The following is an 11,112-nucleotide window of genomic DNA, read 5'->3' as shown; positions in this document are numbered from 1 at the left end:
ATACATTGAGGTTTAGTATATATACAAATATGTGTGTATATATATTTGTGTGTATAAGTTTTTGTATGTATCTATGCACACACAACTTTAGCACTGTCATCCATATTTGATCATTAAACTATACAAGGGAATAGAAGAAAGAAAATTTCTTAATTTCTTTCCAATAATATAGTTAAGCTAGTCAGTATTACTCGAGGATGAATATGTAGATGTTTGTGACATCTTTTATGATGTAGAAGAGAAAAAAAATCTGGCGTTCTGAGTTCTGAAACACAAAGTGAGCTTAAGTATTTATATCATTGAATCTCAGTTGCTTCAGTTTCATTAGTGTGAGGCAAATTATTACCCCATCTTGAAATATAACCAGTGGGGGATTTCTCAACAAATAAAAATATTGTTTTGATACTAGGAAGTTAAAAATGAAAAATAAAATATATCAATCACAGTTCGATTTTTTGTCTGCCAAACATTCATCTATCTGTAGTCCAACCATCCATCCGTCCATTAGATCTTTAATGAAAACAAAACAAATACCACCTAACATAAACCATTTATATCCAGAATTACTGGAAGTGAACTCACTTTCATCTCCAAGGGGAATGAGTATACATCTTATCAATAAGGCGTCAGACCCTCAGTCAAAAATCTATGACTCACATCCAATACTAGTCAAAATATTTTACTACAAAATATGATTCTCCATATTATTAAGCCTATGCGTAAGCTTTTAAAATTAAGAACTATTGACATGATGCATTTACATGAAGGGCATGTAGATGAGTTTAATGAGAAAATTAATGACATGCACAAATATACTAATGACTAGGAAGGAAAAATACAGATCAGGTCTATAGTCCTCATTTTTGCAACCCTTCACAATCCTATATCTCCTATTTGTTCTCTGCAATATTACCTAGTCTATGTTATCTTCACCTTCCGTCTTTGGGTAAAATTCTTTATCTGGTGGGGTGATGTGGGCCATCATAAAGTAGACTTCTTTTAATGTTTACTTTTGGACATGTTACTATTAGGAGGCATGTCAGAGAATTTTCTGGGCATCATGTTTCCTGATTCTGTTTAAAAGCAGCACTTTTATTACTTTTGCATAGTCAAAATCAGTAACTGAAGATAGTACTTTGTACTGTTTTACCTGTTTTTTTTAGTAAGGTAGAGATACTGAAATGGTAAAGTGTCTGCCTGATTTTAAGTGGAACTGATTTTGTAGCATTTGGCAGGAGCATTTCTCTATTATATACCAAATGCTCTAAAACAAAGAACCTAGAGCCTTGAGGTAAGTTTGAGAAGACGATTTCTGCAAACAAGTACCTAAGTACAATCATAAGAGAGGAATTCTTCCTAGGGCATGTATTACGGTGTTGCGGGACTTTCCCTTAGTTCAGCTAAAGATGGGGTCCTTGTCACATGGCCATGAAAATTTAGGCTTGCAGTTGATTTGAAGGATGAGTAAGGCAGGGTTTTATTGGGTGAAAAGGGAAAAACCGGGTAACATGGACCCTCCACATAGCCAGAGTCCCTGCGGGTGTGCTTCCTGTCTTGCACTTTGAATTCTAGTGTCCACCCAGGAAGAGGAGGAGCCAGGCTCCTCCCTACTGCAAATGAAGTGAACCTCTGTGGCTCCACTCCAATGTCATCTCCCCCCAGTGCACAGGTGGGTCAGAGACTCTGCAGGGAGCCCTTCCCACCTGGCCGTCTCAATGGTAATAAGAGAACAAGAAGTACCATATGTTTGTTATTCAATGCATAGAGAACATTTTGGCAGGCAGCAACCCCTGTTGCATACTTTCTCTCCTCTCTGTTATTGTAATTGAAATATCTGTAGGTTATTCCATGTGAGACCACCTTCGTTTGTGGGATAGAGAATATTTTTGCAGTAAAGGTATATATCTTGATTAGAAAAAATGCTTGATGGAATACTGTGGAAATATATATGGTATTAAGAAAGACCATGCATAGCTCTAGAGGAAGAAGCCTGTAAGCCAATTTTTTAAATGTGAAATCTACATTATGTTTGCCCATTGAGAACAACTTGCATTCATCTATAGAGTGGAAAATTGATTTACAATGAAATTACCACTAGATATAATTTATCCTCATTGTGTTGGTTTCTGCCAAAGGAAAATTAGGGATGTGTCAATGAGCATGACTCCACGAGTAAGACACTCATGTAGCTGCCCTCCATCCAAGTGTTAAGAGACCCAGTGACAAATCACAGAGGACAATTGGAAGGAGAATATTTAGATCCATACGGCAAGTCATCCTGACCATTCTACTATTAAGAGTCTAACCCACAGAAAGATTTTTTTGATGAGCACTAATATAAGAAAAATTATTCTCATGTTCTAGGGCTATAAAGAAAGAATTATCCACACATCTCTTCTCTGAACCCCCTCATAACAAAATTCCCAGTTGCCTCCCTAAGTTAAATACTATTTTCCATCCAAAACATTAGCTATTGACACAAATAAGTGTAAATCAACTAGACCAGGCTATTTTTTTCCAACCAATGTACCTTGGTACTTAAATTCTGTCTTTGTGATTTATTTTCTACATGCCAAAAGACATTAATAATTAGTGAACCAATAAATATTCTCTCCTTCTTCTGAATAACAAAAGCTCAATTTTAACTACACATATTTCTTCCCAGAATATGGCCTTACATCCAGACATGTCACATTTTGAGGGCCTTTCATTTCTTGTAGCATTCTCTATTTGCCTGTAGACAAGGTGTATAGCCTACTTCCGTGCCATATCTTTAGAGTAGTTTTCTCAGTAGAATTGCTCTTTCCTGGTCCTAGCATTATGTGGAATCCAGTTCTCGCTTTTGTATGCAGATGTCTATGCAATCATATTCTGTCCCCTGCAGATTCAAAATCACAGATACCAAGGTGCTTAGTGAATCTAGGACAGTTATCTCCGGGGAGTAAACAGGTTTAGTTTTATCTATCTCCTGTGGGTTTTCTTTATATTTCTGTCTCCTGGATAATTTTTTTTTTTTTTGGCTTTTGATATCAGCAATGTGCTTATCATTTTAAAATTATTTTACTTCCTTTTAGTCGTTATTTTGGATTATTGTTTGTGGTATAATTTTTAGCTCCTTCCAGCAAATCTCTCAATTTTCAGTGTAAATTCAAGCTCCATTTATGTCATGATTTAACTTGTTGCCATTTTTTGGTTATAGAATTTTTTTCTTTCTCTCTCTCTTTCTTCTTCCTTCCTTCCTTCTTTCTTGCTTTCTTTCTTCTCAAGATGTGTAGTTTTCTCTGAGAACCAGGGCTCATTCTAACTCTTTGTACAAAAAAAGGAGGTATGTAGAGGATGCTATAATTCCATAAATTTTAAGCAAATAAACAAAACTAAAAAAAATGCATAGCTTTTATAAAGGGCTATGTTCTATATAAAATTTAAACAACTGTCTAGCTGGTAGGAAGTGGAACTTTTCAAATTCCTTTCCCCAGCTTTTATTACAGAAACTTGTGGGAAGTTGGAATTATTTTGATTATCCTAAGAGGAGTGATAGGTGTTCTTAAGATTTAATTTTCAAGGAATTGAAATTGTTAGATTCAGATTTGAAGATATGTTTGTCTTCTTTTTCAAAGGTAGAATCCATGGCCTATTTCTCTCTGTGGGTGCTAGGATGTGGGTGTGGCTTATCCTTCACCTGCTGACCAGTAAATAAAAAATGCATGAGAAATGATTGTTGCCTTCTCCTCTCTTTTCCCTTCCCTTTTGAAAATTCTAGTTAGAAGTCACATGAGCTTTCTGCTTGCCTATTCATTCTTTTACTTCATTTCAAATTTAGTACTTGAAACTATGTTTGTTAAAGTAAAACCACCAGCCAGATAATACCATTCTCTCCAGACTCTCTCAATTTGTTGTAAAGGAAAGAGTTAAGGCAGAAAAGCACATGAAAAAGCCTTTTAAAACTCAGCAATCTTTGGATAAAATCTTAATAAATGCGAAGTCTACAAGTTTTAAAATTTGTTTAATTCAAAAAATTATTTTTTACGCAGTGTTTTCTTTCTATACATTTTTTATTTAGAAGTTTAAGCTTTTGGAAACAAATAGTATTTCTGAGAATTATGCAAGTGCTCATAGTTTTGTTTGTTTTTGTTAAGAGTCTTTTAATAAGGAGGTTTAGTTTACTGAGAATATAAATTTTGTTCAAATCTAATTCTTTCATTAATTCAACACATATTTGTTCAGTGCTTGGTAATTTTAGGGACCCGGGGGTAGAACCATGGTAAAATCAAAGCATCCTTGCCTTCATGAATCTAACTCCCCAGAGGTTGGATTTGGGTGTTAGTGATGTTATTGGGGGGATGAGAAAGTGCATATTCATTACCACCTTTTACTTGCAGTCCTTTGGGCTCACACACTACATAGCTTCTAGTGATCATGTGATTATCCATGTCATAATGTTATTAGTTTGTCTACCCATACGTATACACACACAATGATATTAAATGAGTGCCGAAACCAAATATCATTTATCTATCATCTTTATTTTTGGAGGTAACATAGTGGCTAGTACATGATAAGTACTTCATTAATGTTTATTGAAAATTAATGGGCTAAAAACAGAAAACTTCATTGGAAAGATTAATCACTACTACTTAAATTTTGTTTTGCACACCATTTGCCCTCTACATTTCAGTTTAAGCTTCATTCCAGTTCAGGTTTAAAGACCAAAGGTGTGTGGCAGCAATGCTCAACGCAGAGAACCACTGCCAGAGCATCAGCTGAGCTGAGACAGATGTAATGGATAATGGCCTTGAGGAAGCAGATGAACACAGAAGAACTTGGTGTAATGAGAATCTGCAGAGCATAACGTCAGCAACGTGCATTGGATGCAAGCTGCAAGAAATGAAGAAGCAGTAACAGACGTTGGGGAAAATCCCTCTTTATAGCAGTTTTATGATAACTTCACTCTTGATTTAAGTTTTAAATTTTGAAAGGAATATTTTTAAAGGGACTAATTGCAAACAATTCTGCCTGTTGAGATTTGTCTTTAAAAATGGTTCCTACCTGGAATTCTTTTTTAAAAAAGTATTCTGTCTATGCAGGTTACAAAGCCTGCTGTTGTTACTTGCACTTTATTTCCAGGTAGCTTCAGAAATTCATCTTGTAAAATATTAAGTGATAGAAGAACATAGACAATAAATGTACGTTTTCCAATGCTTTCTTTAAGGCCTAAAATGATGAAATAAGTTCAGAATTATTTGCATTTGCTCTCTTCTATTCTTTTGTTGAAGAAGCTATATTTCTAATTGTGGCTAAGGTTGAATAGAATTTACATTTTATTTCTTAAATGTATAGTTTTTAAAATTATAAATTTACTATTGTTTTTTAAAGAAAATACTTCTATCTCTTGGTAGATAAATTTTCTTCACACTAACAATAAAAACCACTTCAAAATGATGTAAGAAGCTATACCAGAGTTATTTTTTAAATACAAATATTGAACACAAATTATTTAAGAAAACTTGAATGAAAAGTACTGTTAAATTTCTACATCAGCAAAAAAAGTCCTTGTTATATATATGTAAATATATATAAATAAATGTATAAATTATATATATATTTTTTTTTTCAAGTAAGGAGAAAAGAAAGAGGAAAGTAGGTATGAAGAGGAAAGGCCAACTAATGAATGTATATAGAAAACCCAACAAGAAAGATAACAGAACATTTAACAACTAGAAAGAAGGATTAATATAAGAAGAGCAGATAGGAATTTAACAATGAACAAAGGGAAGAAAAAAGAAAAAGTAAAAGAAAGAGAAAGAAAGAAAGAAAGAAAGAAAGAAAGAAAGAAAGAAAGAAAGAAAGAAAAGAAAGAAAGAGAAAAAGAAAGGAAGGAAGGAAGAAGGAAAAAGAAAAGAATGAAAAGAAAAGAAGAGAAGAGAAAGGAAGAAAGAAAGAGGAAGGGAGGGGAGGGGAAAGGAAGGATGAAAATCTTTGCTACAATTATTCATAACCTCAGTGATTTTCAGGATTCAGTACATTCCTTACTTGAAATGGTCATATTTGAATCTGTGGATCATTCCATCCTTAAACCTTTAAAATTGGCTCAACTAACACAAAGTCATTGAATTACGTCTTAAAAAGACTTTCCCTTTCTGGATTCTGATGTGTCTGCCATGCTTATCACATCAGTTTTCCTCAATAACTCTTCTTCTCTGCTCACTGTGTATAATTTATGGTCATATGGTCCTGGTATCCCATTACAAATCAATCCAGTGACAGTCCTTAAATTCATGTCTGCCACTGTGGCATCACAAAAGTAATTCTTACTGGCCATGATCATCTTAATATTACATGCAGGTCCAGTTTAACTCTACTACAAACGTTTTCACAGGTACCATTTTTGTTCAGGTACTCACCTTTCCTTGCCTGGAATCCCTCCTTATGGTTCTCCTCATTTTCATATTTTCCAATTAAAAAATATTTTTATGTTCCATCCAATTTATCCTCCAACCACTTTCAACCTTTTGATGCATCGTCATTATTTCCAGAATAAACTCAATTTTTGTAGCATAGTATATAAAACCTCCATTAAAAATTCCTGACTCTTTTTCTAATCTTAGTTCCTATAATTTCTTGCACTATTCTACTCTTTTCCATCCTCTAACTTTCTCAGACTAGTTACAGTTCTGTGAAATAAAAAAATGCAAAAGAAAAACTAATGACCTTTTTCATAATGAAGAAATTAACCTCTTTAGAACTTCCACATGATAGTTTATGTAACCATGGATGTTCAACAATTTGTCATTTTAAGAATTGTAAATTAATTAAATCCTGCACTTTGAACCTATTTAATGATTCAGACACTAATGAGAAAGCACACTTAGAAAGCCATCGTGTGTCAGGGGAATTAAATAAATTCGTTTGTCTCTGTTAGCATAGTTGAGTAATACTATTTATTTCCTCTTATTGGGAACTGCAGAGAATACAAATCATGACCTCTCTTTCAGGATTGATTCTGATTCTAGGGATTAGTATATTAGAACATAGAATAAAAGGTAATTCTTTATATTAACAAGAATTTCCACTGAGTTTTTTGCAAAATTTTAAATAGAGGCATTATATATTATTGTATAAACATTTAATTATAAAATAGAGGTCACTCTTTATGCTTTGCTTTCCTAAAATAACATCCATTAAAAAGACAATACTGATTATATAATAAAACTTGCTTCCATTTATAAGTTGACCAACTTTGTAATTGCAAAATTGTCAACGAAATTGAGTAAAAATGCCCAGAAGAGATTATGAAAACATGAATGTTTTTTCATCTCCCACAGCATTTTAAATATTACAACCCATTTCTCTTTCAAATAAAAATGAAAATATTATGAAATTCCCAAAGAAAGTATGGCAAAGTATAATCTAAAAGATGTGCTTATCTCATGCTGAGGGAATGCTGAGGTAACTATAAAAACTTTTGCTTTTTTAAAAAATAATTTTTTTAGGTTATTGATCTACTCCTGGTTTGAGTATTATAGAATTATTTCATCATCTTACGTGATTTTTCACACTTACACTGTCATTTAGCTAAGCTTAAGTGCATGGGTCCTCTTCTATTCCTTTGCCTTAACATCCATGACAAACTAAATTGGTTTCCTAACATTCCCTGGAGAAGGCAAAAAAGAAGGGACTTGTTTTGCTCATAATATCCAAACAATACCTAACTCATGGCAACTATTAATTTCCTTTTTTTATTTTGATTTTTCTTCCTTTTCCAATGCCAACCTCCAAGGTAATCATATGCACAAATAATATTTGTTACATATATTAATAATGACTTTCAAAAAAATTATTCTCCATAAAATTATGAATGCTAAATATTCAAAAAATAAATACAGAACAGCCATAATCAGAGATATCTGCTTGAAAAGATTTCCACTTTCAAATGTTGATCCAAAATACTCATTGATTCGCAGCATAGAATATGTTAGAATATTTAATGTTGCAATCATATTGCATTCAAAGGAACTTCTGACCTTTAGAATTTAGCTGGCCAGAACTTGAAGACTGCTTTTACACTCAAGCTAATAAAAGTTTTTGAAGAAAACATTGTGAATTTTATATTTTTATAGCTGACAAAAAATTCTGGAAATACTGTGATTTATTTTAATAACTAAAAACCTTGAAAGATTTTAATATTGAGTATTGTTGTTAACACAAATAGAGACACTGATCCAAAAGAATACGTAAATGTTACACAATTATGGATCTAAAAATGTAAAAGAAGAATCTTAGTTTTTCATTACATATGACACTTCAAAGATAGAGAAAAGCTGCAAGTTATAATACAGGCATAAGTATATTAAAACATGTATATTTAACAAGGTAATTTTCTGCTATGCATATACATTTTCTAAGTTTTAGTTTTCATTTACAAAGTTATAGAAGAGTGAAAAGCAAACTGGGTAAAATAAAGCATATTTTAAAATAAAGTTTTTAATATTTATTTGAAACATTTGATGAATTTTAGAAATTAATACTATTTATTTTACATTATTGGCATAGAACTATTATTTGACACTTATTAAGATTATTTGAGAGTTATTGATTTACTTGAGATTTAATAATTTAATTTTTAAAGTGTATTTTTGATGATACATAAACAGAAATTAATAGTATTGAGTTGTTACAAATCTTCTGCAATAGTTTTCTGAAACTTTTTTCTATTTATAAAATAATTTTGTGAAAAATTAAAGTATAGGTTATAGATAAAATGGGGGTTGTTTCAGAATTACAATATAAAGAATAATGAAAAAAATTGTTAAACTTTTACATTCACTTATTTATTTTGCTGGTATGTTTTTTAAAGCAACTGTTTATGTGTCGATATTCCCAGATTTGATGAGTGCGTATTTCTTTAAGCTAGTTCTTGTGTCTTTATACAAAAATATTGATAGCAAAGTGTTTTTTTCTCTTTTTTTCTTGGTACAAGAAGTCCTGGGCTCACTATGTGACATTCATGTCCACAGCTGAAATCAGCCACTTCCCCAGAGAGCCCTGGTTTATTTTCATATAGGAGTATGAAAGCCAAATTCCGGCCAGTCTGAGTGCCTGCTCATTGTTCACTAGGTGGACAGACTACAGGTAAAATTATACAGACATGCAGATATACACACAAACACAGACACATAGATCTGGTCAAAGATTTGGAGTATGAAAATGAGCTGATGGGTGATATTTAAATTTTGACTTTTTATCAGCATTTTCTAGCATGTCTACTACTTAAAATTTTTATGTAAGAAAGGTACATTTTGTATTGTAATGTAATCATCTGTGATGATTACATTTACATTATCTATCTCTAATCATTTTGTATTTAAGTATCTATAAACACAAGGAAAAGCTGAAATTCATTTTTTTAGTTACATTGCACCTCATAAACAATTCACAACTAGCTTTCAAGATTTATGTTACTTCATTTCAAGAGTAAAACACAATCTGTTATTCAAACAGAAACCACGTGTAACATAAAAGGTTAAAAAATCTGATTAATAACTAGCCTTGAATTCATAGGTTAATATTTATGGCTTAAGCCTGAACTAGTTCTTAGATATGAGGTATCAATTGAGTGATAAACAATAAACTAAAAACTTGAGGAGAAATCTGTGAGTATAGCAAAGACTTTCAAGAACATATATTTGCTAGGCACTGTACTTCTATACATCACTTATATGTAGTCTTAAGAATCCCAGCTGCTGAGCATTTTCCTGTTTTACAGGAAAAGAAACAGAAGTATTCACCAGATTAAAATCTATTTAAATATTACTCTGATCTAAAAACTTCCCAAGTCTATTGAATTGAGATGTAGTATGTAAACTTTAAAAAATTTTTATTGATAATACATAAACACAAATTGTATTGATTTGTTACTAAGTGTTTTTACAATAATTTTCTGAAACTATTTTTTAAAAATTTTTATTTTAAGCTTTGGGGTACATGTGCAGAATGTGCAGGTTTGTTACATAGGTATACATGTGCCATGGTGGTTTGCTACACCTGTTGACCCCTCACCTAAGTATTAAGCCCCCTACACATTAGCTATTTTTCCTGATGTTCTCTTTCCCCCCAAGAACTCCCTTCCGCTTACAGGCCCCAGTGTGTGATGTTCCCCTCCCTGGGTCCATGTGTTCTCATTGTTCAGCTCCCACTTACGAATGAGAACATGTGGTGTTTGGTTTTCTGTTCTTGCATTGGTTTGCTGAGGATAATGACTTGCAGTTCCGTCCATGTCCCTGCAAAGGACATTATCTCATTCTGGTACAACAAGAAGTCCTGGGCTCACTATGTAATGTTCATGTTCCATAATTGAAATCAGACACTTCTGATGTGTGCATAGTATCCAATGGTGTATATGTACTACATTTTCTTTATCCAGTCTATGATTGATGGGCATTTGGGTTGATTCCATGTCTTTGCTATTATGAATAGTGCTGCAATGAACATACACATGCATGTGTCTTCATAATAGAAAGATTTATATTCTTTTGGGTTTATACCCAGTAATATGATTGCTGGGTCAAATAGTATATCTGGTTCTAGGTCTTTGAGGAATCGCCAAACTATCTTCCACAATGGTTGAACTAATTTACAGTCCCACCAACAGCATAAAAGCATTCCTAACTCTCCACAGCCTTGCCACCATCTGTTGTTTCCAGACTTTTTAATGATCGCCATTCTGACTGATGTAAGATAGTATCTCATTGTAGTTTTGATTTACATTTCTCTAATGAGGACTGATGTTGAACTTTTCTTCATATGTTTCTTGCCCACATAAATGTCTTCTTTTGAGAAGTGTCTGTTCATATCTTTTGCCCAGCTTTTAATGGGATTTTTTTTCTTGTAAATGTGTTTAAGTTCCTTGTAGACTCTGTGTATTAGACCTTTGTCAGATAAATAGGGTGCAAACATTTTCTACCATTCTGTAGGTTGTCTGTTCACTCTGATGATAGTTTATTTTGCTCTGCAGAAGCTCTTAAGTTTAATTAGACCCAATTTGTAAGTTGTTGCTTTCGTTGCAGTTGGTCTTGATGTTTTTGTCATGAAATTTTTGCCTGTGGCTGAATGGTA

Source organism: Gorilla gorilla, chromosome 22, assembly GCF_029281585.2.
Source record: "Gorilla gorilla gorilla isolate KB3781 chromosome 22, NHGRI_mGorGor1-v2.1_pri, whole genome shotgun sequence".
Taxonomy (NCBI): Eukaryota; Metazoa; Chordata; class Mammalia; order Primates; family Hominidae; genus Gorilla; species Gorilla gorilla.
The sequence above is the reverse complement of the archived record's forward strand: the minus strand, read 5'-3'. Positions refer to the sequence as shown.